General features: G+C 46.9%; 1 pseudogene; it reads left to right on the top strand.

Annotated features, from left to right (window-relative positions):
• The first annotated feature begins 8,323 nt into the window (after positions 1-8,323).
• LOC141212375 (uncharacterized) lies at positions 8,324-26,860 on the top strand (annotated as a pseudogene).
• Positions 26,861-27,564: the final 704 nt, after the last annotated feature.

Raw genomic sequence — 27,564 nt, forward strand, 5'->3', positions numbered from 1 at the left:
TTCACCACTTCTCTCCTGAGCTCCGCCCCCTGATCACATGGCGGTGACGTCACCACAGGTCCTTCACCACCTCTCTCCTGAGCTCCGCCCCCTGATCACATGGCGGTGACGTCACCACAGGTCCTTCACCACTTCTCTCCTGAGCTCCGCCCCCTGATCACATGGCGGTGACGTCACCACAGGTCCTCCCGCTCTCAGTGCAGCAGCTCCGTCCTGGTTGTGCGCAGCTCTTGCTCTCTGGTATCAGCCAGCAGCAGGTTTCCGCTTCCCGCCATTCCGGTGAGATTACAGGGAGGGTTTGTGGTGAATCTGTGAGAGGAGAGTGTGGGGTGAGATCAGAGCTGTTCCTGTGGAGGCTCCTGCTCCATGTGACTGCGGCTCCTCAGTGTTGTATGGGGGATGTGCAGCGGCTCCTCCTCACCTCACCGCCCCCGCTGGAGGTGGAGTTACCACGGTGACCGCCCCCGCTGGAGGTGGAGTTACCACGGTGACCGTCCTCCGCTGGAGGTGGAGTTACCACGGTGACCGTCCTCCGCTGGAGGTGGAGTTACCACGGTGACCGTCCTCCGCTGGAGGTGGAGTTACCACGGTGACCGTCCTCCGCTGGAGGTGGAGTTACCACGGTGACCGTCCTCCGCTGGAGGTGGAGTTACCACGGTGACCGTCCTCCGCTGGAGGTGGAGTTACCACGGTGACCGTCCCCCGCTGGAGGTGGAGTTACCACGGTGACCGCCCCCGCTGGAGGTGGAGTTACCACGGTGACCGCCCCCGCTGGAGGTGGAGTTACCACGGTGACCGCCCCCGCTGGAGGTGGAGTTACCACGGTGACCGTCCCCGCTGGAGGTGGAGTTACCACGGTGACCGTCCTCCGCTGGAGGTGGAGTTACCACGGTGACCGTCCTCCGCTGGAGGTGGAGTTACCACGGTGACCGTCCTCCGCTGGAGGTGGAGTTGCCACGGTGACCGTCCTCCGCTGGAGGTGGAGTTACCACGGTGACCGTCCCCCGCTGGAGGTGGAGTTACCACGGTGACCGTCCCCCGCTGGAGGTGGAGTTACCACGGTGACCGTCCCCCGCTGGAGGTGGAGTTACCACGGTGACCGTCCCCCGCTGGAGGTGGAGTTACCACGGTGACCGTCCCCCGCTGGAGGTGGAGTTACCACGGTGACCGTCCCCCGCTGGAGGTGGAGTTACCACGGTGACCGCCCCCGCTGGAGGTGGAGTTACCACGGTGACCGCCCCCGCTGGAGGTGGAGTTACCACGGTGACCGTCCCCGCTGGAGGTGGAGTTACCGCGGTGACCGTCCCCGCTGGAGGTGGAGTTACCACGGTGACCGTCCTCCGCTGGAGGTGTAGTTCCCACGGTGACCGTCCTCTGCTGGAGGTGTACTTCCCACGGTGACCGGCCTCTGCTGGCGGTGTAGTTACCACGGTGACCGGCCTCTACTGGCGGTGTAGTTACCACGGTGACCGGCCTCCGCTGGAGGTGTAGTTACCACGGTGACTGTCCCCTGCTGGCGCTGTAGTTACCACAGTGACCGTCCTCCTACGAGGCTGATAATGAGTGGTCAGATCGGCGGAGGAGGCCGCGGTGGAGTTTGTGGCTTTTCCTCCAGATTCTTCCTGATAAATGTCGGATATTTGGGGCAGAATTCAGTGATTGTCGTTATATCGTCCCCTGTGATCTCCATCTTCTCCTTTATCATTAAGACGCCGGCAGGACGAGATCCCTCCAGCTGATCCAGTGTTCATCCCTCCTTCTCCTGAATGACCCCGAGGATGGACGAGGACGAGACCACCAGAAGATTATTACACTTCACCCTGGAGATCATCTCCCTGCTGAGCGGAGAGGTAACTCCTCTACATTTCTATCAGCTTTATTGTGTTATGGAACAAGTCCGACATCAGGAAGAGGAAATCCAGAAGAGGAAGAGAAGGATTCTTTACTGTAAGAGCAGTGATTGTGTGCAGCTCTCTGCCAGGAGGAGTTGTCATGGGGATTCCCTATAAGAGCTGTAGAGGGGCCTGGATGTCTGTCCTGAGTGTAATAATATTCCAGGTTATGGCCCCAGATTACTGGAGACGGTTATTGATCCCGGGATTTCTACTGATTGTCAGATCTGGAGTCGGGAAGGAATTCTTCTCCCTAAGTGTCTCTCTCCATACACAGGATTACACAATAGTGAGGAAGACACCGGGGTAGGGGGTGACTCCCAGCATCCATCTCCAGGAGTCAGGAGGGCGGAGCCCGGACCCCATCACAGAGCCTCCCCCGCACCCCCCGATACATGAGAGGAAGAAGAAGATCCTAGAGCTCAGCAACAAGATGATTGAGCTGCTGAGCGGAGAGGTGACTGCTGGGACATTATACAGGGCAGCACTGGAGGATTCTGGATGATGAGCGGAGAGGTGACTGCTGGGACATTATACAGGACAGCACTGGAGTATTCTGATTGATGACCGGAGAGGTGACTGCTGAGACATTATTCAGGACAGCACTGGAGGATTCTGGGTGATGACCGGAGAGGTGACTGCTGAGACATTATACAGGGCAGCACTGGAGGATTCTGGGTGATGACTGGAGAGGTGACTGCTGGGACATTATACAGGACAGCACTGGAGGATTCTGGGTGATGACTGGAGAGGTGACTGCTGGGACATTATACAGGACAGCACTGGAGGATTCTGGGTTATGAGCGGAGAGGTGACTGCTGGGAGATTATACAGGACAGCACTGGAGGATTCTGGGTGATGATCGGAGAGGTGACTGCTGGGACATTATACAGGACAGCACTGGAGGATTCTCGGTGATGAGCAGAGAGGTGACTGCTGGGACATTATACTGGACAGCACTGGAGGATGCTGGGTGATGAGCAGAGAGGTGACTGCTGGGACATTATACAGGACAGCACTGGAGGATTCTGGGTGATGAGCAGAGAGGTGACTGCTGGGACATTATACAGGACGGCACTGGGGGATTCTGGGTGATGAGTGGAGAGGTGACTGCTGGGACATTATACAGGATGGCACTGGAGGATTCTGGGTGATGACTGGAGAGGTGACTGCTGGGACATTATACAGGACAGCACTGGAGGATTCTGGGTGATGACGGTGTCGTTGTTGTCAGGTTCCTATAAGGTGTCAGGACGTCGCTGTCTATCTCTCCATGGAGGAGTGGGAGTATCTAGAAGGACACCAGGATCGGTACCAGGAGGTGATGATGGAGGAGCTCCGGCCTCTGACATCACCAGGTAAGAGGAGACTCTTGTTGGCTCCGGGGGATGTGATGACGTCTCTCGGCCTCGTCCTATAATAGATGATTTTTCTCCAGACTTGCTCTGGTTTTCTCTACATTTTCTCACAGCTTTCATTCCCTGATTATTCTCTTCTGATCTGTGAGTCGCGGTTTCTCCGCTGTCGTCTTCATCAGTCTTGAGTCTTCGTCCTCGGCGGCTTCTTTCAGAATCTTTCACCTTCCTTAGAGCATCGGTCACATTTTGTCTGCAGATGTCCCAGCGCTTCTGTCCGTTCTCTCCTGTGAGATCTTTCGGTACCTGAGTCTGTTGTGGATTGTTACTCAGCAGAGTCGGGGTTAATTTACTGATGATTTTCCCCCTAATCCGCTGTCGCTCGTCCGTCCCTCAGAATCGGTGCAGGCTCAATGTCGTCATCAGTCGTGGTCGGGCGTCCGGCTCCTCCCTCTTGGCTGACACTTGTGTGACCTTCCTTGGTCTCCTCCATTCATTCTTCTTCTTTGTGACAAATCACTTTCTCCGTACTGAGCACAAAGTCCTGGATAAATATCAGCACCGGACCGTCCCTCAGACCCCGAAACACGAGTCCTGAGATAAAGATGGAGCGTGGTGGAGCCGATCACCCCCCAGAGCCGGACATGGAGGCTCCAGCAGTTCTCCGGCCCCCGCGTCTATTCACCACTCGCTCTGCAGGCGGAGAAGCACAGAACTTTCCGCACTGGAGGAGAAGGTCGGATTACCGCGCACTCCTCTCTATAGGGGGTAATGTGTCTCCTGGAGGACAGCGGAGATTCTGAGTACAGAGAGTTATAGGCCATGCAATGCCCCATGGGAAATAAGATATGCAGAGAACGGGGTCTCTAGCGCCACCTACAGGAGGCAGCAATCCTAGGAGTCAATATCAACGTTTCAACCCCGTCCCGATGGGGCAAATTTCCATTTTTCCCCTCCCCTTCTTCTATAGGCCATAATATTTATATTTTTCCATCCACAGATGTTTGAGCTCTTCTGTTTTTTACATGACAAATTGTGCATTTTACCATATAATGTGCCGAAAAACAGGAACAATTCCAGATGAGGTTAATTAAAAACAACAAAACGCTATTCCACATTTATGTTTTGGGTTTTGTGACCTCGCTGTGAATTTCCAGGTCATTACAGTTACGGAGATTCCAAACTTCCATTTTTTTTTTTAGAATATATTTTATGGGTTAAATATTCAGAACTGTTCCTGACACCCATCACTTTATCTTCCGTTATCGGAGTTGTGTGAGGGCTTCTCTTCTTGAATGGCCGCTGACCTTTTTATTGGTACCATTTTAGGGGTATCTGTGACTTTTTGATCGTTGTTCTTTCATTGCAGTTTTGGGGAGGTGTTTTTGAGGTTTTGATGTTTTTTGCCTTATGGCGTTTACCGTGTGGGATAAATCCTGAAGTGAAAATGCCAAATATGTTTGTTTATAAAAAACAATATTTTTCTTCTCATTTTGGGAGACAAAGCAAAAATAATGTCGATTTCAACCTAAGATCCTATTCATACCGGGCTTCATAGGAAAACCAAGGAGGCAGAGACGGGGGTCTTCTGTAGGCTGCTGGTAGTCATGGCAAACCTTTGTTAACCTGTAGATTAGCCCGATGTATGCAGGTTAATAGCATTGTTTTACATAACAGGTTCCCTTTAAATGGCACTGTCAGGCTGTCAGCAGCAGTGAAGTGGTTAAATGGCAGCAATTGGAGCTCTCTCCACATACGTGCACCTGGCATGCTCCATGCATGAACACCAGATATCAGCAAGGGGTTAAAGAGCGTTATCACATGACATCAGAATGCGCGGGACGGGGTGTTCTCGCCTCAAGGACTCAACGATAGCAAAATGTCAGGTGGTCTGCTCTTCCTCTTCATGGGGTCTGATCAGAACGATATAAGTGGGATGATGACGCAGGTGTTGGCCCTGCAGGAACATCGGGCAGCACAAGGGTGGTAATAATAAGTGTAAGTCTCCCTTAAAGGGATGTTTGTTCAGAAGAATATGTATTATGGAGCTTTTCTGTGGAATCGGACCAGACAATCTCTCCTTGGCTCCCCGTGTGCATCAGTAAGCGCCCATGACCCCGGTGCCTGCTCTCTAGTTGTCCTTTCTACACATTGATAGGCACTAACCGCTGCGTACTGGGTGCTCCCCACAACACCGTCCTTCCGGGTTCTGTGACTTCGTACGTTAGTCGTACATGTGCCCTTTTTTCCTCCTTTAGAGACAAACGCTGCACTTGCTGCCTATTTTAGTGTTTATACCGAGGCGGATGTTGAGATTTATCTCTATTTAAAAAAGAATAAAACCGCAGTAACTCATCTTTTAATAGGAGGATGTCAGGTTCTCCCCTCTTAGTGATCCCAGAGGATCTTGTCCAGGAGGGAGACCACATCCACATAGTGACATCATGATCTCTCAAAATACAATCACTGGTAAATGGTAACTATCCGTCCCCCAATCTCCATAATGGCGAATTAGGAAAGGAACCGATGGATGGAAATGTGGAGCTTTCTCCAGCTCCTCTGTGGTTCCATCCCTGGTGGAGATGAATCTTGGAGAAGTTGTGTTTCTTAGTACGGCTCCTTCATCTGACTGACGAGGGTCTTCTCCAGGGCTGTGGAGTCGGTAAGCCAAACCTCCGACTCCTCACTTTCCATGACACCGACTCCGACTCCCTCATACATGGCTCATGTTTAAGTGATAAATTTACTGTAGCACAGATTAATCTCAGCTAAAAGTCTAGACCCTTAGATCAGGAATAGGATGGACATTTATAGGACATTTCATAACTTTCCCAAATTCTTATGAAAAAATATTTCCCACAAACTGCATTGAATTACTAAATCCAATTTATTATATATTTTAGGAGTCACTCTGTCCATTTTATATCGACTCCAGCAAAATGGGCTCCAACTCCACAGCCCTGATCTTCTCTGTCCCTCTCCTCAGGGTCCTCATTCTCCGAGTGCAGAGCATTAGGCTTTGGCCTCACTTTATACTTGAGGCCACAATGTGCTGGGACCTCGGTATCGGTGGTGAGGACCACAACAATGTAATTTATTCCCTGATACATAAACATAGAATTACCGGTTCTGAGAGACGAGTCTCATATATAGACAGATACACGGCAGGTCATGTATTCAGTCTCTGTGTCTCCACAGATGGATCCAGGAGGAGAAATCCACCAGAGAGATGTCCCCGTCCTCTGTATCCCCAGGACTGTCCAGAGGAGAATCACAACATCCCGGAGGATCATCAGGTAGATGACACTGAAGTCCCCACAACATCTGACCATGAAGTGATGGGACCTGAGCTCATCTTACATTTTTCTTTTTAGGGTGAAGATCTGATTGATATTAAGGTTGAGGTTATACATGGAGCACAAGAGGCGACCGCAATATGGGCCGATCAGCAGGGTGAGGAGGGAGACTATCATGTCTGTTCTGTGGTCATCTACTACTACTCCCATCATCTCATCATCACATGACACAATCTGCAGTGTCATGTAAAAGTTCGGTCACCCCTGGTCAAAATGACTTATTGTGAACAGTTAAGCAAGTTGAAGATGAAATGATCTAAATGGCCTAAAGTTAAAGATGACACATTTCCTTTGTATTTTAGGAAAAAATAAGAAATATTGTCATTTTTTACAGTTTAAAAACTACTAAAAGGAAAATGGGCTGATGTAAAAGTTTGGGCGCCCTTGGAGATTTGTGTGCTCAGATGACTTCAACCAAGGTCTCAGACCTTAATTAGCCTGTTAGGGTTATGGCTCGTTCACTATCGTCGATAGTAAAGACCAGGTGATGCAAATTTCTTAGCTTTATAAAAACTCAGCCTCCTCTAACATTGTGCCAAAAACAGCAGCCATGGGTTCTTCTAAGCAGCTGCCAAGTACTCAGAAAATGGTGGAGGCCACAAAGCAGGAGAAGGCTATAAGAAGATAGCAAAGCGTTTTCAAGTTGCCCTTTCCTCAGAAATGTAATTTAGAAATGGCAGTTACCAGGCACAGTGGAGGTCAATATAAGGTCTGGAAGACCAAGCAAAATTTCAGTGAGAGCTGCTCGTACGATTGCTAGAGAGGCAAATCAGAACACCCAGCTGACTGCAAAAGACCTTCAGAAAGATTTAGCAGACTCCGGAGTTGAGGTACATTGTTCTACTGTGCAGAGACACCTGCACAAATATGGCCTTCATGGAAGAGTCATCAGAAGAAAACCTCTCCTGCATTCTCATCATAAAATTCAGTGTCAGAAGTACAAAAGAACATCTAAACAAGCCTGATGCATTATGGAAGCAAGTTCTGTGGACCGATGAGGGTAAAATAGAAAATGTTCAAAGGTATGTGTGGAGAAAAAAGGGCACAGAATTTTAGGAAAAGAACATCTCGCCAATTATTAAGCATGGGGGTGGATCAATCCTGCTTTGGGGTTCTGTTGCAGTCAGTGGCACTGGGAACATTTCACAGGTAGAGGGAAGAATGGATTCAATGAAATTTCAACAAATTCTTGATGCAAACATAACACCATCTGTAAAAAAGCTGAAGGTGAAAAGAGGATGGCAAATGGATAATGATGCTAAATACACGTCAAAATCCACAATAGAAGACCTGAAAAGGCGCAAGCTGAAGGTTTTACAATGGCCCTCACAGTCCCCTGATCTGAACATCTTGAAAATCTGTGGATAGACTGCAAAATAGCAGAGGAGATGCAAGACGACCCAGGAATCTCACAGAACTGGAAAAATTCTCAAAGGAAGAAAGGATGAAAATCCCTCAAATAAGAATTTGGCCAAAAAAGGGTTTACAAGCTGTGATACTTGCAAAAGGGGGCGCTACTAGGTACTAACCATGCAGGGTGTCTAAACTTTTGCATTATTTATTATTTGCCTAAAATACAAAGGAAATCTCATCTTTAACTTTAGGCCTTTTAGAGATCATTTCATCTTCAGCTTGCTTCACTGTGCACAATAACAGGAATTTTGACCAGGGGTGCCCAAACTTTTACATGTCACTGTATTACGTCACTTTATGTTTCCTACAGATGGACTCATGGAAAGAAATCCACCAGAGAGATGTCCCCGTCCTCTGTATCCCCAGGACTGTCCAGAGGAGAATCACAACATCCCGGAGGGTCATCAGGTAGACGGTGCTGAGCCCTGTACCGGATCTGTATATGGGGGGGACATTTCTGATCGAGGTCATAGATGTCACAGATTTTGGTGGTTTCTTGTATTGTGCTGATTGTTACATCTGATATATCAGGAGGAAGATCCAACTAAGAATAAAGTGAAGGACGAGACTGAAGAAGAAGCGATGACGAGGAGGGATCAGCCGTGTGTGAGTGACGGGAAGGAGGAGATTCCTGTAGATGTTTCCACAGGTGTGTAATAATGTCCAGTGTATAATAATTACTGGCTTTAATATTACTTCCATCCTTTACTTCCATATTGTTCTTACACAAGTCTCATGCTGCCATGTAAATGATTCAGCTTGTTATTCAGACAGAACTTCCGAGACAGATTCCCTATAATGAGGCAGATGGAGACATTGTGGACGCCGTCTGACCTGTGATCCGTCGGTGTCCGTCTTTTTAAGCGTGCATAAAAGCACGGTCCGCCACAGCTTTGTGCACTTTTGAAAAAAAGGACAACGCTGATCAGAGCCAACACAGAGTCCAGAGCAACTCTGCTGCCTCATTATATGAATGTATCCCTCGGGGGTGTCATCTGAAACACGTATTTTGTAGATATAGATTGAAACCCTGATGTAAGTGCTCAGCGTAGAGCACAGGATAAATGTGATCCAAAATGCCACCAATAAAAGCTTCTACTCAACCCACAAAAAACAAGTCCCTACTCAGGTTCATCATCTGTAAACAGTAATGTAGGGGGCGTCCACATTACTGGTAGAACAAAGGCTCTGGAAAAGTGATGTGGCTCCCACTAAAAGAAATCCAGCAAAATCTTCGCTCCCAAATCCAAATACTCCCCTACTCCTGGGCCCCACAGTGTGTCTAGACCGCAGTTAGCGTCCACATGTTTGTCATGAATGTAGATAGAAGAGCCAACATAATTTACAGGGTGCGTGACTCCAGAAACACGAGCCGGGCATAATGTAATGGGAACTACAAAGTACTGGGCGCTACAAAGTACTGGGCACTACAATGTACCAGTCACTACAATGGCATATTTGCATTTTCACTCAGCAACATCCATTGCTGCTCGTTTCTGGAAAACAGTCATGGAGTCAAATTCATCACTACAATTGTAGATAAATTCTTAAAGGGGTATAATTTCCAAAATAGGGTCACTTGAGGGGGGATACTGCTCTTCTGCCACTTAGGGGCTCTGTATATGGAGTCTGCAAATTATTCTATGAAAATTTGTTCTCCAAGAGTCAAATATTGCGCCTTCCCCCCCGAGTCTCGCCATGTGGCTAAGCAGTACAGTACAGCCACATATGGGTATTGCCCCGTTCAGCAGAAATTGTGTAACAAATTATGTGGTCATGTTTGCCCATTTTCCCTTGTGAAAATGTAAAATCTGGGGCTAAAACATTTTAGTGGTAAATATGTCATTTTTGTTCTTCACCGTTCAATGGTATAACATTTTGTGAAACACATATGGAGTCAATATGATCACTGCACCCCTGGATGATTTCTTTGTGAAAATGAAAAATTTGTGGCTAAAACAACATTTTTGGAGAAAAAACATAATTTTTAATTTTCACAGTCCAATTTCTTAAAATTTTGTGAAACACCTGTGGTTTTAAAATGTTCACCATACCTTTAGATAAATTCCTTGAGCGTTGTAGTTTCCAAAATGGGGTCAGTTGTGGGGGGTTTCCACTGTTTAGGCACATCAGGGGCTCTGCAAATGTGACATGGCGTCCGCTATCTATTTAGACGATTTTGCACTCCAAAAGTCAAATGGCGCGCCTTCCCTTCTGAGCCCTGCCATGCACCCAAACCGTAGGTTTTCCCCCACATATGGGGTATCGGCGTACTCAGGAGAAAGTGCACATCAAATTGTATGATGCATTTTCTCCTTTCATTCTTGTAAAAATGCAAAATTTGGGGCTAAAGAAACAATTTTTGTGGGAAAAAAATTAATTTTCATTTTTCTCTTCCACATTGCTTTCATCCCTGTAAAGCACCTAAAGGGTTAATAAAGTTATTGAATGTGGTTTTGAGCAATTTTGATTGGTGCAGTTTCTCAAATCGTGTCACTTTTGGGTATTTTCTGTCACATAGGTCCCTCAAAGTCAAACATGATGTGGTCCCTAAAAAATAGGTTTTGTAAATTTTCTTGTTAAAATGAGAAACTGCTGATAAATTTCTAACCCTCTAATTTCGTAACAAAAACTATATTTGTTTTAAAAATGACTCTGATGTAAAGTAGACATGTAGTAAATGTTAGTTTTACCACCAAAAATAGATAATAAATATCTGGTTTAAGGGCATAAAAATTAAATGTTGGAAAATTGCAAAATTCTCAATTTTTTTTTTGGGCAAATTTTTGATATTTTCATAAATAAATGCAAATAATAACGACCAAAATTTACCACTAACATGAAGTGCAATGTGTCACGAAAAACATTCTCAGAATCATTGGGATGTGCGGAAGCTCCAGAGTTATTACCACATAAAGTGACGCCGGTCAGAATTGTAAAATGAGGCCGGGTCATTAACATACAAAGTGGCTCGGTCCTTAAGTGGTTAATGTGTCTTCAGTGCTATTGCCGTCTTCTAAGGTTTCCTATCATGCTGGTAGACATACTGTGGACATGATTACTGATAAGAGATAAAGTAAATCCAGCTCACCTGTGTGGTTCATGATTGGAGCTCGGGAGAAGGTTCTGATCAAAGCGTGATGAATAGCCAAAGAAGATGCGGTATCCAGCTCCAAGTAAAAACATGCGTTTAATTAGTCCATGTGTAAAAATTACATCCATGGGGCGTGGCCGGACATGTGAGTGGAAGTGTGCTAGGAGAGCCCCTGGGATAACTAGCCTGCCGGAGGATCCATTGGTCCCCTAACGTAATAAAAAGCGGTATTACCCCTTTTATACATGTCATAGCACTTACCGGTGTGCATAGGAGGAGCGATCATGGCCAGAGGAGCAGCAGCGAGACGACGGGGAGCAGGAGGGAATGGAGGCACCCAAGATGGCGCAGGCTCCTCTGCAGCAGGTAACAGAACAGGGACGTCAGTGGCTGCAGGCACAGCACTGAGGCTGGCTGGATGTGTTAGAGCTTCAGACACAGGAACCTGCACTGACAATGAGGCACAGACACAAATCATTGAGGTGTCTAATCCTTTCTCTGTGCTCTCAGAGGAATTCAATAACACTGCTGATAAGGTCTCTGCAAGTTCCCGTGCCCGCAGCCTCAGCCAGAAATCACTGCTTCCCACCATAATACAGATCAGAACATTAATGAGCCCACGATAAAGCATGTGTTTGTGGCTGTAACACAGTATGAAGCTGCTTTAGCCTCACTTAACAGTCAGATGGGAGAGATTAAAGAGGAACTTTGTTTTATGAGGCAAGGGCTACAAAAGGTTAACGACCGCACTACAGCAGCAGAGGGCAGAACCAGTGATCTGGAGGATAAACAGTCTCAGATATCACAGGACAGCCACAGACATGGACAGCCGATCATGACCCTATTACCTAAAACAGATGATTTGGAGAACAGACTCCTGCAAAATAATATAAGAGTGATGGGTGTCCCTGAAAAAATTGTGAGCAATAATCTGAATGAGTACTTTGAGACATGGTTACGTTGTTTGGGGCTGATTGCCTGTCTGCCTTCTTTGCTGTGGAAAGGGCGCACAGGGTGCCAACCCGGCCACTGTCACCAGGGTCCCCTCCACGTCCAGTATTAATAAAGCTGCTGCACTACAAAGACAGAGATGCCACCCTTAAGGCCGCCCGTGATAAAGGGGACATCTCTATTAACGGCCAAAGAATTTCTTTTTTCCGGATTACTCCATTGAAGTTTCAAAACGTAGGGCGCAGTTTCTTGATGTAAACTGAACTCTGCGTAGTCTGCAAACCTCATACTCCATGATTTACCCTGCGAAACTTAGAGCGGCGGCTCTGGGAGAGACTTTCTTTTTTGAACATCTGAAAGACGCACTCCGCTGGATTGATCTGAATGAGCCGAGGAACCATCAAAATCAGTAACTTTGAACCTGGATAATTAAAGATATATACGATCAGAGTTTCCCGATTGACTGTTGGGGTCATATCCTTTACTGCCTAGCCCATCACCCAGTGGACACAACTATCCTGAGCTATATCTGAATATTGCAGGCCCCCAGGAAGTGTTTAACCCTTTTCGTTTTAGGTTGATTGTTCGCTTGCCTTGAATACGGCTACAGGATGGACTGGTGCCTTTCTTCATTCGCTTGCCTTGTATACGGCTACAGGATGGACTGGTGCCTTTCTTCATTCGCTTGCCTTGTATACGGCTACAGGATGGACTGGTGCCTTTCTTCATTCGCTTGCCTTGTATACGGCTACAGGATGGACTGGTGGCTTTCTTCATTCGCTTGCCTTGTATACGGCTGCAGGATGGACTGGTGCCTCTCTTCATTCGCTTGCCTTGTATACGGCTACAGGATGGACTGGTGGCTTTCTTCATTCGCTTGCCTTGTATACGGCTACAGGATGGACTGGTGCCTTTCTTCATTCGCTTGCCTTGTATACGGCTACAGGATGGACTGGTGACTTTCTTCATTTGCTTGCCTTGTATACGGCTACAGGATGGACTGGTGACTTTCTTCATTCGCTTGCCTTTTATACGGCTACAGGATGGACTGGTGGCTTTCTTCATTCGCTTGCCTTGTATACGGCTACAGGATGGACTGGTGACTTTCTTCATTCGCTTGTCTTGTATACGGCTACAGGATGGACTGGTGGCTTTCTTCATTCGCTTGCCTTGTATACGGCTACAGGATGGACTGGTGCCTTTCTTCATTCGCTTGCCTTGTATACGGCTACAGGATGGACTGGTGACTTTCTTCATTCGCTTGCCTTGTATACGGCTACAGGATGGACTGGTGACTTCCTTCATTCGCTTGCCTTGAATACGGCTACAGGATGGACTGGTGACTTTCTTAATTCGCTTGCCTTGTATACGGCTACAGGATGGACTGGTGACTTTCTTCATTCGCTTGCCTTGTATACGGCTACAGGATGGACTGGTGGCTTTCTTCATTCGCTTGCCTTGTATACGGCTACAGGATGGACTGGTGCCTTTCTTCATTCTCTTGCCTTGTATACGGCTACAGGATGGACTGGTGGCTTTCTTCATTCGCTTGCCTTGTATACGGCTACAGGATGGACTGGTGGCTTTCTTCATTCGCTTGCCTTGTATACGGCTACAGGATGGACTGGTGCCTTTCTTCATTTGCTTGCCTTGTATACGACTACAGGATAGACTGGTGCCTTTCTTCATTCGCTTGCCTTGTATACGGCTACAGGATGGACTGGTGCCTTTCTTCATTCGCTTGCCTTGTATACGGCTACAGGATGGACTGGTGGCTTTCTTCATTCGCTTGCCTTTTATACGGCTACAGGATGGACTGGTGCCTTTCTTCATTCGCTTGCCTTGTATACGGCTACAGGATGGACTGATGACTTTCTTCATTCGCTTGCCTTGTATACGGCTACAGGATGGACTGGTGGCTTTCTTCATTCGCTTGCCTTGTATACGGCTACAGGATGGACTGGTGGCTTTCTTCATTCGCTTGCCTTGTATACGGCTACAGGATGGACTGGTGGCTTTCTTCATTCGCTTGCCTTGTATACGGCTACAGGATGGACTGGTGCCTTTCTTCATTCGCTTGCCTTGTATACGGCTACAGGATGGACTGGTGCCTTTCTTCATTCGCTTGCCTTGTATACGGCTACAGGATGGACTGGTGCCTTTCTTCATTCGCTTGCCTTGTATACGGCTACAGGATGGACTGGTGACTTTCTTCATTCGCTTGCCTTGTATACGGCTACAGGATGGACTGGTGGCTTTCTTCATTCGCTTGCCTTGTATACGGCTACAGGATGGACTGGTGCCTTTCTTCATTCGCTTGCCTTGTATACGTCTACAGGATGGACTGGTGCCTTTCTTCATTCGCTTGCCTTGTATACGGCTACAGGATGGACTGGTGGCTTTCTTCATTCGCTTGCCTTGTATACGTCTACAGGATGGACTGGTGCCTTTCTTCATTCGCTTGCCTTGTATACGGCTACAGGATGGACTGGTGCCTTTCTTCATTCGCTTGCCTTGTATACGGCTACAGGATGGACTGGTGCCTTTCTTCATTCGCTTGCCTTGTATACGGCTACAGGATGGACTGGTGCCTTTCTTCATTCGCTTGCCTTGTATACGGCTACAGGATGGACTGGTGCCTTTCTTCATTCGCTTGCCTTGTATACGGCTACAGGATGGACTGGTGACTTTCTTCATTCGCTTGCCTTGTATACGGCTACAGGATGGACTGGTGACTTTCTTCATTCTCTTGCCTTGTATACGGCTACAGGATGGACTGGTGGCTTTCTTCATTCGCTTGCCTTGTATACGGCTACAGGATGGACTGGTGCCTTTCTTCATTCGCTTGCCTTGTATACGGCTACAGGATGGACTGGTGGCTTTCTTCATTCGCTTGCCTTGTATAAGGCTACAGGATGGACTGGTGCCTTTCTTCATTCGCTTGCCTTGTATATGGCTGCAGGATGGACTGGTGCCTTTCTTCATTCGCTTGCCTTGTATACGGCTACAGGATGGACTGGTGGCTTTCTTCATTCGCTTGCCTTGTATACGGCTACAGGATGGACTGGTGCCTTTCTTCATTCGCTTGCCTTGTATACGGCTACAGGATGGACTGGTGCCTTTCTTCATTCGCTTGTCTTGTATACGGCTACAGGATGGACTGGTGACTTTCTTCATTCGCTTGCCTTGTATACGGCTACAGAATGGACTGGTGCCTTTCTTCATTCGCTTGCCTTGTATACGGCTACAGGACGGACTGGTGGCTTTCTTCATTCGCTTGCCTTGTATACGGCTACAGGATAGACTGGTGGCTTTCTTCATTCGCTTGCCTTGTATACGGCTACAGGATGGACTGGTGCCTTTCTTCATTCGCTTGCCTTGTATACGGCTACAGGATGGACTGGTGCCTTTCTTCATTCTCTTGCCTTGTATACGGCTACAGGATAGACTGGTGGCTTTCTTCATTCGCTTGCCTTGTATACGGCTACAGGATGGACTGGTGCCTTTCTTCATTCGCTTGCCTTGTATACGGCTACAGGACGGACTGGTGGCTTTCTTCATCCAGATTGAACGGATGGATTAATATTTACTTGTTTAAATGTGTTTGTGGGGTTTTTGTTTCTATAACTTGTTGTTTGCTTCTGCAAATACTAGTGGTCAAGCCGACTAAGTGGAAATACTGTAAAGAGGGTTATAAAAGGGAAGAGAAAGGCGAGATACCTTACAAGTCACCTGTATTTTTCAATCCCTTATAGCTATATATAATGGCTGATAAAGTAAAATTCCTTACATGGAATGTCAGAGGTCTGGGGGACTCCTTAAAGAGAGCGGCGGTCATGGAGTATATCCGGGATCACCTGCCTGCAGTGGTGCCATCCTTAAGGCTGCTCGGGTCAGAGGTCTGGGGGAATCCTTAAAGAGAGCAGCGGTCATGGAGTATATCCGGGATCACCTGCCTGCGGTGCCATCCTTAAGGCTGCCCAGGTCAGAGGTCTGGGGGAATCCTTAAAGAGAGCGGCGGTCATGGAGCATATCCGGGATCACCTGCCTGCAGTGGTGCCATCCTTAAGGCTGCCTGGGTCAGAGGTCTGGGGGAATCCTTAAAGAGAGCGGCGGTCATGGAGCATATCCGGGATCACCTGCCTGCAGTGGTGCCATCCTTAAGGCTGCCCGGGTCAGAGGTCTGGGGGAATCCTTAAAGAGAGCGGCGGTCATGGAGCATATCCGGGATCACCTGCCTGCAGTGGTGCCATCCTTAAGGCTGCCTGGGTCAGAGGTCTGGGGGACTCCTTAAAGAGAGCGGCGGTCATGGAGCATATCCGGGATCACCTGTCTGCAGTGGTGCCATCCTTAAGGCTGCATGGGTCAGAGGTCTGGGGGACTCCTTAAAGAGAGCGGCGGTCATGGAGCATATCCGGGATCACCTGTCTGCAGTGATGCCATCCTTAAGGCTGCCCGGGTCAGAGGTCTGGGGGACTCCTTAAAGAGAGCGGCGGTCATGGAGCATATCCGGGATCACCCGCCTGCAGTGGTGCCATCCTTATGGCTGCCCGGGTCAGAGGTCTGGGGGACTCCTTAAAGAGAGCGGTGGTCATGGCGCATATCCGGGATCATCTGCCTGCAGTGGTGTCATCCTTAAGGCTGCCCGGGTCAGAGGTCTGGGGGACTCCTTAAAGACAGCGGCGGTCATGGAGCATATCCGGGATCATCTGCCTGCAGTGGTGTCATCCTTAAGGCTGCTTGGGTTGGAGGTCTGGGGGACTCCTTTAAAGAGAGCGGCGGTCATGGAGCATATCCGGGATCACCTGCCTGCAGTGGTGCCATCCTTAAGGCTGCACGGGTCAGAGGTCTGGGGGACTCCTTAAAGAGAGCGGCAGTCATGGAGCATATCTGGGATCACCTGCCTGCAGTGGTGCCATCCTTAAGGCTGCTCGGGTCAGAGATCTGGGGGACTCCTTAAAGAGAGCGGTGGTCATGGAGCATATCCGGGATCACCTGCCTGCAGTGGTGCCATCCTTAAGGCTGCTCGTGTCAGAGATCTGGGGGACTCCTTAAAGAGAGCGGTGGTCATGGAGCATATCCGGGATCACCTGCCTGCAGTGGTGCCATCCTTAAGGCTGCTCGGGTCAGAGATCTGGGGGACTCCTTAAAGAGAGCGGTGGTCATGGAGCATATCCGGGATCACCTGCCTGCAGTGGTGCCATCCTTAAGGCTGCTCGGGTCAGAGATCTGGGGGACTCCTTAAAGAGAGCTGTGGTCATGGAGCATATCTGGGATCATCTGCCTGCAGTGGTGCCATCCTTAAGGCTGCCCGGGTCAGAGGTCTGGGGGACTCCTTAAAGAGAGCGGTGGTCATGGAGCATATCCGGGATCACCTGCCTGCAGTGGTGTTTGCAGCAAACGCACTTTGGGAAAAACAGTGTTGTGGGCATGAAATACTCATGGATCGGCCACAGCTTCCACTCTACCTTGTCCACATACTCTAGGGGGTCAGCATCCTAGTACATAGGACTATCCCTTTTGAATTCATTGATTCCAAGATAGATGGATGGAGATTTGTGGGGATCCACTGTAAAAATATTTACAAAAGAAATTCTACTTGTGGCCGTCTATGTTCCTCCTCCATATAACAACATTAGTGTGAAAAATATGGCTTCACTAATGAATAAGAGACCGGGAGTTCCAGTCCTTTGTATGGGAGATTTCAATAATGGTGTTCATCCATATTGGGATAGAGATAAATCAGACACTGCTACAAAAACTGCCCCATAACTAAGTTAGGAGAAATAATATCAGAACTATCATTAGTGGACAAATGGCGTCTCACATATCCTAACACTAGACAGTTTTCTTGCTATTCTAAGACACATAAAACATTATGGCGTATTGATCTGGTATTGAGCACAGAACATATTTCCCCCTTGGTGAGAACAGTGGACTATCTGCCCAGACGCTATCAGATCATTCACCCTCGCTGACTACTCTCTGTTTGTTACCCAGGCCGCTGGATTCTCTGACTATATCGGCCATGAATCCCTTCTGGCTTCAAATTATAGATATTACACGGATCACATCGACCTTAGAACATTATTATAAGGAAAACGACAAACGAGTGTCGCAAACACATTATGGGATGCCATGAAAGCGGCTTACGAGGAGTCTTAATACAGGCCATTAACAGATCCAAAACTAAGACAAAACAGTTTGGGGAGTTTTTACAGGATAGAGTTAGATCTACAGAAGAGAAATTTGTACTAACCATGTAAAAGAGGACCTGATGGAGTGGGGAGAGGCACAAGAAGCATACACCACACATATTAGGAAAAAAGCTAAAAACAAACGCATGTTTCACCCAGACACACTTCATCGAGGAGGGGGAGAAGGCAGGAGACTTATTGGCCATGATGGCAAGAGCCCAGACGGGGAGGGCTTTTATTGGTGCTGAAGGACTGGGAAGGAGCGGTAGTAAACCAGACTGACCAGATCTCAAACACTCTGCTAGAATTTTATAAAGATTTATATACACCCAAACTGCAATTTAATAGAGAACAAATCTTATCTTACTTGAGGGAAATCAAACGACCGACATTCAGCGGTAAAGATCAAGAATTATTAAACAGACCACTACAGCTGGAGGAGGTACAAATGGCAGTAGCCTCTATGGCTAATAACAAATTGCCAGGACTAGACGGGCTTCCCACAGAAATATATAAGAAATTTGGAGATATTCTACTTCCCCACTTACTGGCTACCTGCGGAGACGGTGAGGGGGTAAAACCCTACCCCATTCAATGCTAGAGGCGGTGATAGTAGTCATACCTAAGCCAGGTAAAGACCCTTTAATCCCTGACTCATACAGACCCATATCTTTATTGTCAACTGACGTTAAAATCATTGCGAAGGTTCTGGCGTCTAGATTGAATACAATAATTTCTACAGTAATTCATACCGACCAGTCAGGCTTCATGCCGGCTAGATCCACAGCTGTTAATATCCGGAGATTGTTTCTTAATCTTCAGTTGCCGGTGGATGGTGATGGGGACAGAGCTGTATGTTCTCTGGACGCCGCTAAGGCGTTCGATTCTGTTGAGTGGGAATATTTATGGGCGATGTTGGAGAAGTTTGGTATAGCACATAGTTTTATTTCATGGGTTAAATTGCTGTATGGTAAGCCGGTGGCTAGAATACGGGTAATTGGACACCTCTCCCCGGCTTTTGGACTGAGTAGAGGTACGAGGCAGGGGTGCCCATTGTCCCCCCTGCTCTTTGCACTGGCCATTGAACCCCTGGCATCGGTTATCAGGGAACATCCAGGAATAGTTGGGTTTCGTAGAGGGATCAGTGAAGAGAAGGTCGCTTTATTATACGCTGATGACACTTTATTATTTCTGGCTAAAACTTCTGAGTCCCTTCCTATAGCAATGGAAACGATAGAAATATTTGGAAAATACTCCGGTCTGAAGATAAACTGGAGCAAATCAGTCATACTTCCATTGGACAATACAGATGAGAATGCTTCCCACTACATTAACTCGGGTTCACAATTGGTGTCGGAGTTTAAATATTTAGGCATCAATATATCGGCAAAAATAAATGATTATGAGAAGTTGAACCTTGACCCCGTCTTGATTGAATTTAGAGGTAAACGAGGTGCCTGGTCTAAGTTACCGTTGTCGGTGGTGGGCCGTGCTAACCTGGTCACACTGATCCGGATGCCACAACTGCTGTATGTTCTACACAACCCCCCAATATGGATAAATCAGAGGCTTTTCTTTAAAGTCGGTCAGGAGTTTAGAAAATTAATATGGGGCAAACAGACTCCGAGAATTAAACTGAAAACATTGCAAAGAAACTAAACAATGGGAGGGCTTGCAGTTCCTAACCCATGGGTGTATTATCCGGCATCTCAGCTTCAACCTATCCGGGGATGGGACGACCCTGGGGGAGGGGGGGGCTCAGCGTATGTGGAGATGGGACGACCCTGGGGGAGGGGGGGGCTCAGCGTATGTGGAGATGGGACGACCCTGGGGGAGGGGAGCTCAGCGTATGTGGAGATGGGACGACCCTGGGGGAGGGGGGGCTCAGCATATGTGGGGATGGGACGACCCTGGGGGAGGGGGGGCTCAGCGTATGTGGGGATGGGACGACCCTGGGGGAGGGGGAGCTCAGCGTATGTGGAGATGGGACGACCCTGGGGGAGGGGGGGCTCAGCGTATGTGGAGATGGGACGACCCTGGGGGAGGGGGGGGCTCAGCGTATGTGGGGATGGGACGACCCTGGGGGAGGGGGGGGCTCAGCTTATGTGGGGATGGGACGACCCTGGGGGAGGGGGAGCTCAGCGTATGTGGAGATGGGATGACCCTGGGGGAGGGGGGGCTCAGCGTATGTGGAGATGGGACGACCCGGGGGGAGGGGGGGTCTCAGCGTATGTGGGGATGGGACGACCCTGGGGGAGGGGGAGCTCAGCGTATGTGGGGATGGGATGACCCTGGGGGAGGGGAGCTCAGCGTATGTGGGGATGGGACGACCCTGGGGGAGGGGAGCTCAGCGTATGTGGGGATGGGATGACCCTGGGGGAGGGGGGGCTCAGTGTATGTGGGGATGGGACGACCCTGGGGGAGGGGGGGGCTTAGCGTATGTGGGGATGGGACGACCCTGGGGGAGGGGGGGGGGGCTCAGCGTATCTGGGGATGGGACGACCCTGGGGGAGGGGGGGCTCAGCGTATGTGGGGATGGGACGACCCTGGGGGAGAGGAGCTCAGCGGATGTGGGGATGGGACGACCCTGGGGGAGGGGGGGCTCAGCATATGTGGGGATGGGACGACCCTGGGGGAGGGGGGGCTCAGCGTATGTGGAGATGGGACGACCCTGGGGGAGGGGGGCTCAGCGTATGTTGCTACAGCATTATTTCCAATCAGATAAACTCTATGAGGTATTGGAGGCGCATAAGTTTGGGACACTTGGAGGCAAAATACCGACTATGCTGTTATGTCACAAACTTTGGGGGACGGTGAAAGAATTACAAGGAATAGAAGGTGTTTCGCAATTTTCTTCATTATGGAACACTCCATGCCTTCCAAATCTACAGCAAGTGGTGGGATTTAACTCCTGGAGCTCCAAGGGTTTAAACAGACTTAATCAAGTGCTGATAGGTGATGTGATTAAGGAATTCTCACAGCTGCACAATGAATATGAGTTACCTCCTCTGAATTCTATAGATACTTACAATTTAGGCACGCGTATCGGGGGGAAGGCATTGTTCTGGAAGGAGGGATACCCCGAAACTCAATAATACAGAGAATAGCTAATCTACACAGTTCTCGTGGACTGATCTCATTACTTTATAACATTATATTGACAAACCAGCCGACGCGATGAAAAGAGAAATGGGAGAGTGTAATGGGACCATAGAGGAAAATCACTGGTCAGATCTACTGGAAAGAGTTCCACAATTGTCTGTAAGAGAATCCCATAGACTGTCCCATATATATGTGATACACCGGGTATACAGGACACCTCAATTCTTATTAAACATCGGATTTCGTTCAAGTCCCCACTGTCCTAGATGCAAAACTACCATAGCAGAGCTGCTTCATATGATGTGGAACGGTCCTAACCTGGTGTCCTTCTGGAAGAGTGTTGTAGCAATGGTTAACAGGGTTTATTCAGTTGACGTAGAGCTTTCCCCATTACTATGTATACTGGGATATGTTGAAGATCTGACTATTGAGGAGTACGGCAAAATTGCCGTGACATGTATGTTATATATGGCAAGAAAATAGATAGCAGATGAGGAGCCCATGATATCAGAATGATAAAGGTAACGGGCTAGTAAACTTATACTAAAGGCATATACCTAAAAGGAGATGCTGTCTGTAAATGTGACAAGATCTGGGGTCTATGGAGTGACGGCTCTGGTCTGACATCTAGAGACCTGAGGGGCTTTCGCTTGCTTTGAGTTACGTTTATTCGATGCCTCAAATGAAACTTCTTTGAAAATTAATATAAATGTTATTATCACTTCCACCGGTTATATGTAATTGGACGGAGTATTGTTACTATCTTCAGATGTCTCTTCATCTAATTCTGCTGGTTTTGCGGAGCCGATGTCGGTGCATCTTACATTCCATTGATAATGACAAACCGGTGCTGATGTATCAGACGGTTAGGCGCGTCCACAGACGTCATCACTGAGAAGAAACCCGCATGGATTCCGGAACAGTGTGTCAGCGCAGCCTGAATGCTCTCAACGAGCTGCAGACTGGCATCTAAACATTTAATGTCTCCACATAATAGACAGATCTCATCTTTACGTGTTATGGGTATAGAAGGAGTTATTACATCTACCCGGGGCGGCGATCGTATGAGACGACTGTGCACCACAGAAGCCTTCTGGAGTTACAGTTTGGGCTCGTGTGTTCCCCGGTCTGAACCTGCGCAGAGAGGTAATGCTTCACTACTCAATAATCCAGAGAGGTAATGCTTCACTACTCAATAATCCAGAGAGGTAATGCTTCACTACTCAATAATCCAGAGAGGTAATGCTTCACTGCTCAATAACCCAGAGAGGTAATGCTTCACTGCTCAATAATCCAGAGAGGTAATGCTTCACTACTCAATAATCCAGAGAGGTAATGCTTCACTGCTCAATAATCCAGAGAGGTAATGCTTCACTACTCAATAATCCAGAGAGGTAATGCTTCACTACTCAATAATCCAGAGAGGTAATGCTTCACTGCTCAATAATCCAGAGAGGTAATGCTTCACTACTCAATAATCCAGAGAGGTAATGCTTCACTGCTCAATAACCCAGAGAGGTAATGCTTCACTGCTCAATAATCCAGAGAGGTAATGCTTCACTACTCAATAATCCAGAGAGGTAATGCTTCACTACTCAATAATCCAGAGAGGTAATGCTTCACTACTCAATAATCCAGAGAGGTAATGCTTCACTGCTCAATAACCCAGAGAGGTAATGCTTCACTGCTCAATAATCCAGAGAGGTAATGCTTCACTACTCAATAATCCAGAGAGGTAATGCTTCACTACTCAATAATCCAGAGAGGTAATGCTTCACCACTAAATAATCCAGAGAGGTAATGCTTCACTGCTCAATAATCCAGAGAGGTAATGCTTCACTACTCAATAATCCAGAGAGGTAATGCTTCACTACTCAATAATCCAGAGAGGTAATGCTTCACTGCTCAATAATCCAGAGAGGTAATGCTTCACTGCTCAATAATCCAGAGAGGTAATGCTTCACTGCTCAATAATCCAGAGAGGTAATGCTTCACTACTCAATAATCCAGAGAGGTAATGCTTCACTGCTCAATAATCCAGAGAGGTAATGCTTCACTACTCAATAATCCAGAGAGGTAATGCTTCACTGCTCAATAATCCAGAGAGGTAATGCTTCACTGCTCAATAATCCAGAGAGGTAATGCTTCACTGCTCAATAATCCAGAGAGGTAATGCTTCACTACTCAATAATCCAGAGAGGTAATGCTTCACTACTCAATAATCCAGAGAGGTAATGCTTCACTACTCAATAATCCAGAGAGGTAATGCTTCACTACTCAATAATCCAGAGAGGTAATGCTTCACTACTCAATAATCCAGAGAGGTAATGCTTCACTACTCAATAATCCAGAGAGGTAATGCTTCACTGCTCAATAATCCAGAGAGGTAATGCTTCACTGCTCAATAATCCAGAGAGGTAATGCTTCACTGCTCAATAATCCAGAGAGGTAATGCTTCACTGCTCAATAATCCAGAGAGGTAATGCTTCACTACTCAATAATCCAGAGAGGTAATGCTTCACTACTCAATAATCCAGAGAGGTATGCATCTCTCCTCTGTATGTTTCTCCTTAGATGGGGTTTTTGGATGTTTTTTTATACTCATTCCCATTTTTCATTGTATATTTGTTTTTCACTTTTTGTATTTGCACTTATTCTCAGTGGATAGCACTGCACGGTGGCTCAGTGGTTAGCACTGTATGGTGGCTCAGTGGTTAGCACTGCACGGTGGCTCAGTGGTTGGCACTGCACGGTGGCTCAGTGGTTGGCACTGCACGGTGGCTCAGTGGTTAGCACTGCACGGTGGCTCAGTGGTTAGCATTGCACGGTGGCTCAGTGGTTAGCACTGTACAGTGGCTTAGTGGTTAGCACTGCAGCCCTACAGCACTGGGGTCCTGGGTTCAAATCCCACCAAGGACAACATCTGCAAGGCATTTGTATGTTCTCCCCGTGTTTGTGTGAGTTTCCTCCGGGTTCTCCGGTTTCCTCCCACACTCCAAAGACACACTTATAGGGAATTTAGATTGTGAGCCCCAATGGGGACAGTGCCCATAATGTCTGGAAAGCGCTGTGGAATTAGTGGTGCTATATAAGTGAGCAAAATAAATAAAAAATGTGAACTAATTATTTCACCGGTCTGCAGTTGTTGTTAGATCATTCAGGATGCGCTGACACACTGTTCCGGAATCCATGCTGATTTCTTCTCAGTGATGAGGTCTGTGGACATGGCGAACCATCTGATTAAATCACACACTGTTCCAGAAGCTGTGACAAAGAACGCCAGATCGTTAAAAACGCGTAGCACTGTCCACCTAACCCCCATACCCTTTCCTCATGGGTGTAATTTTTAACATGGAGTAATTAAAAGCATCTTTTTCCTTGGATCTGGACACCACATCTTCTGTGACGTCATTACTGAGGCCGGAGCTCCACTGCTCCTGGATGTGCGGCCGCCTTTGTGATTAGTCAATCTCATTTATATATGATACTGAAATATTAAAAAGTAATTTTTAATTGCGTGGACACTTTTCTACACTGAGGGCGAGATAGGAAGCTTGAGACAGTGAAATGTCACTGGTGCTACATTAAGGGGTAAATGCTGATGACAGGTTCCCTTTAAGAACTGTCTATTTGCTGTCTAATCTCTGCCACCCCTGACTTGTGCCAATGTCACCAGTTTATAAGTGTTATTCACTTTACCTGTCATTGTGTTAATGTTATGGCATGTAGTTGTCCCCCTTATTACCGGTACTTTCACTGACGAGGGTCTTCATTGTGAGCTCCATAAAATACATTCAGAAATCTCCTTTGTGTTGAAGAAAAAAATCACATCTAATCTGTCTTTCATCCTAATAGGAAATCCTTGTGAGAATAACGGTTCATCACTAAATTGTAAAAAAGAAGATATTAGGAAGCACTCTAATGGAGGAAACCTCATCACCCTTCCTGCACCTCCTGGACTTCACAGCACTTCACCTTCTTATAATCCTCCTGATCATGAGGAATCCTCTCCTGAACAATCTCACATTGTTACCACAACTCCAGGTGACACAGATACAAGATTTCAGTGTGACAAGCAACTTACTAAAAGCTCAGATTCTTTAACACAAAGGAGAAAAGCCATACTCCTGTTCAGAATGTGATAAATCCTACCCAGATAAAGGGAATCTTACTACACATCACAGAATTCATACAGGTGAGAAGTCGTATTCATGTTCAGAATGTGGGAAATGCTTTAGAGATAAATCAGATCTTATTAGACATCAAAAAACTCACACAGATGAGAAACCATATTCATGTTCACTATGTAGGAAATCCTTCACAGGTAAGGGGCATCTTAATAGACATCAGAGCATTCATACTGGAGAGAAGCCATACTCCTGTTCAGAATGTGGGAAATGCTTTAGAGATAAATCAGATCTTATTAGACATCAGAGAATTCACACAGGAGAAAAGCCATTTTCATGTTCAGAATGTGATAAATCCTACCCAGATAAAGGGAATCTTACTACACATCAGAGAATTCATACAGGTGAGAAGTCGTATTCATGTTCAGAATGTGGGAAATGCTTTAGAGATAAATCAGATCTTATTAGACATCAAAAAACTCACACAAATGAGAAACCATATTCATGTTCACTATGTGGGAAATCCTTCACAGGTAAGGGGCATCTTAATAGACATCAGAGCATTCATACTGGAGAAAAGCCATATTCATGTTCAGAATGTGAGAAATGCTTTAGATATAAATCAGATCTTGTTAAACATCAGAGAATTCACACCGGGGAGAAACCATATTCATGTTCAGAATGTGGGAAATCTTTTATATATAAATCAGTCCTTGTTGCACATGAGGAAATTCATACAGGAGAAAAATCATTTTCCTGTTCAGAATGTGGGAAATGTTTTATATATAAATCAAATCTTGCAACACATGAGAAAATTCATACAGGAAAGAAGCCATTTGCATGTTCAGAATGTGGGAAATGTTTTGGAAGTAAATCAGAGCTTGTTAAACATCAAAGAATTCACACAGGGGAAAAACCATTTTCATGTTTAGAATGTGGAAGGTGCTTTGCCGATAAATCACATCTTGTTAGACATCAGAAAATCCACACAGGACAGAAGTCATATTCATGTTCACTATGTGAGAAGTCCTTCACAGATAAAGGAAGTCTTATTAGACATCAGAGAATTCACACAGGAGAGAAGCCATATTCATGTTCAGAATGTGGGAAATGCTTTACATATAAATCAAGTCTTGTGATGCACGAGAGAAGTCACACAGGAGAGAAGCCGTATTCATGTTCAGAATGTGGGAAATCTTTTATACATAAATCATATCTTGTAAAACATGAGAGAAGTCATACAGGAAAAAAACTGTAATTATGTTCACTGTGTTTCATAAATTTAATAAACATTGCTCAGCATAAATAAGTACACCCCCTTTGATAAGTAAGATTGTATTTAATATCTCACTGAATAAATTTCTAAAATTTTGCCACCACTGAATTTCATTGAACATTTTTTTTGTAATCAAAACATGAAAGTAAGGTTAATAATATAACTCATTACAAAATCTTCAGTTTTACTCAAATTAGTTGGTGTAAAAATGAGTACACCCCACATCAAAAGCTACTACATCTAGTATTTTGTATGGCCTTCATGATTTTTTAAGGACGGCACCAGCCTGGATGCTGGATGGAGTGATGACAACTTGTCTCTTCAAAATTCCCCATAGGTGTTTGGTTGGGTTCAGATCAGGAGACACTTGGCCACTGAATCACTGTCACCCTGTTCTTCAGAAATGTAACAGTGGCCTTAGATGTGTGTTTTGGATCATTGTCGTGTTGGAGAAGTGCAGGTCTACCAATGGCACGGAGTGATGGCAGCATCTTCTCTTCCACTATAGAGTAACGCTGATGCCGGCGCCCTCACATGGTGTCTTCTTCTCCCTCCATGCAAAGACGCTTTCTCACCGCTCCGGCCGTGGACTTGGTTCCTGGCGCTCTCCTTGTCCTCTGTTCCTGTGACTGCATCCCGGCGGCGTCTAGTACACGCTTGTTTCCCTGTTCTTAAAGGGGCAGCGTGCGCCTTATGCTAAATGCCTCAGCTGGTTGCTGAGAGGCATTAGCTTAACTAGTACACCTGCAAGATGGCTCCCAACCAATAGCTGGGAGGCAGCTTGTATAAAAGACTCACTCT

This window comes from Phyllobates terribilis, unplaced genomic scaffold (genome assembly GCF_046119375.1).
Source record: "Phyllobates terribilis strain yellow unplaced genomic scaffold, ASM4611937v1 Scaffold_171__1_contigs__length_4068163, whole genome shotgun sequence".
Lineage (NCBI taxonomy): Eukaryota > Metazoa > Chordata > Amphibia > Anura > Dendrobatidae > Phyllobates > Phyllobates terribilis.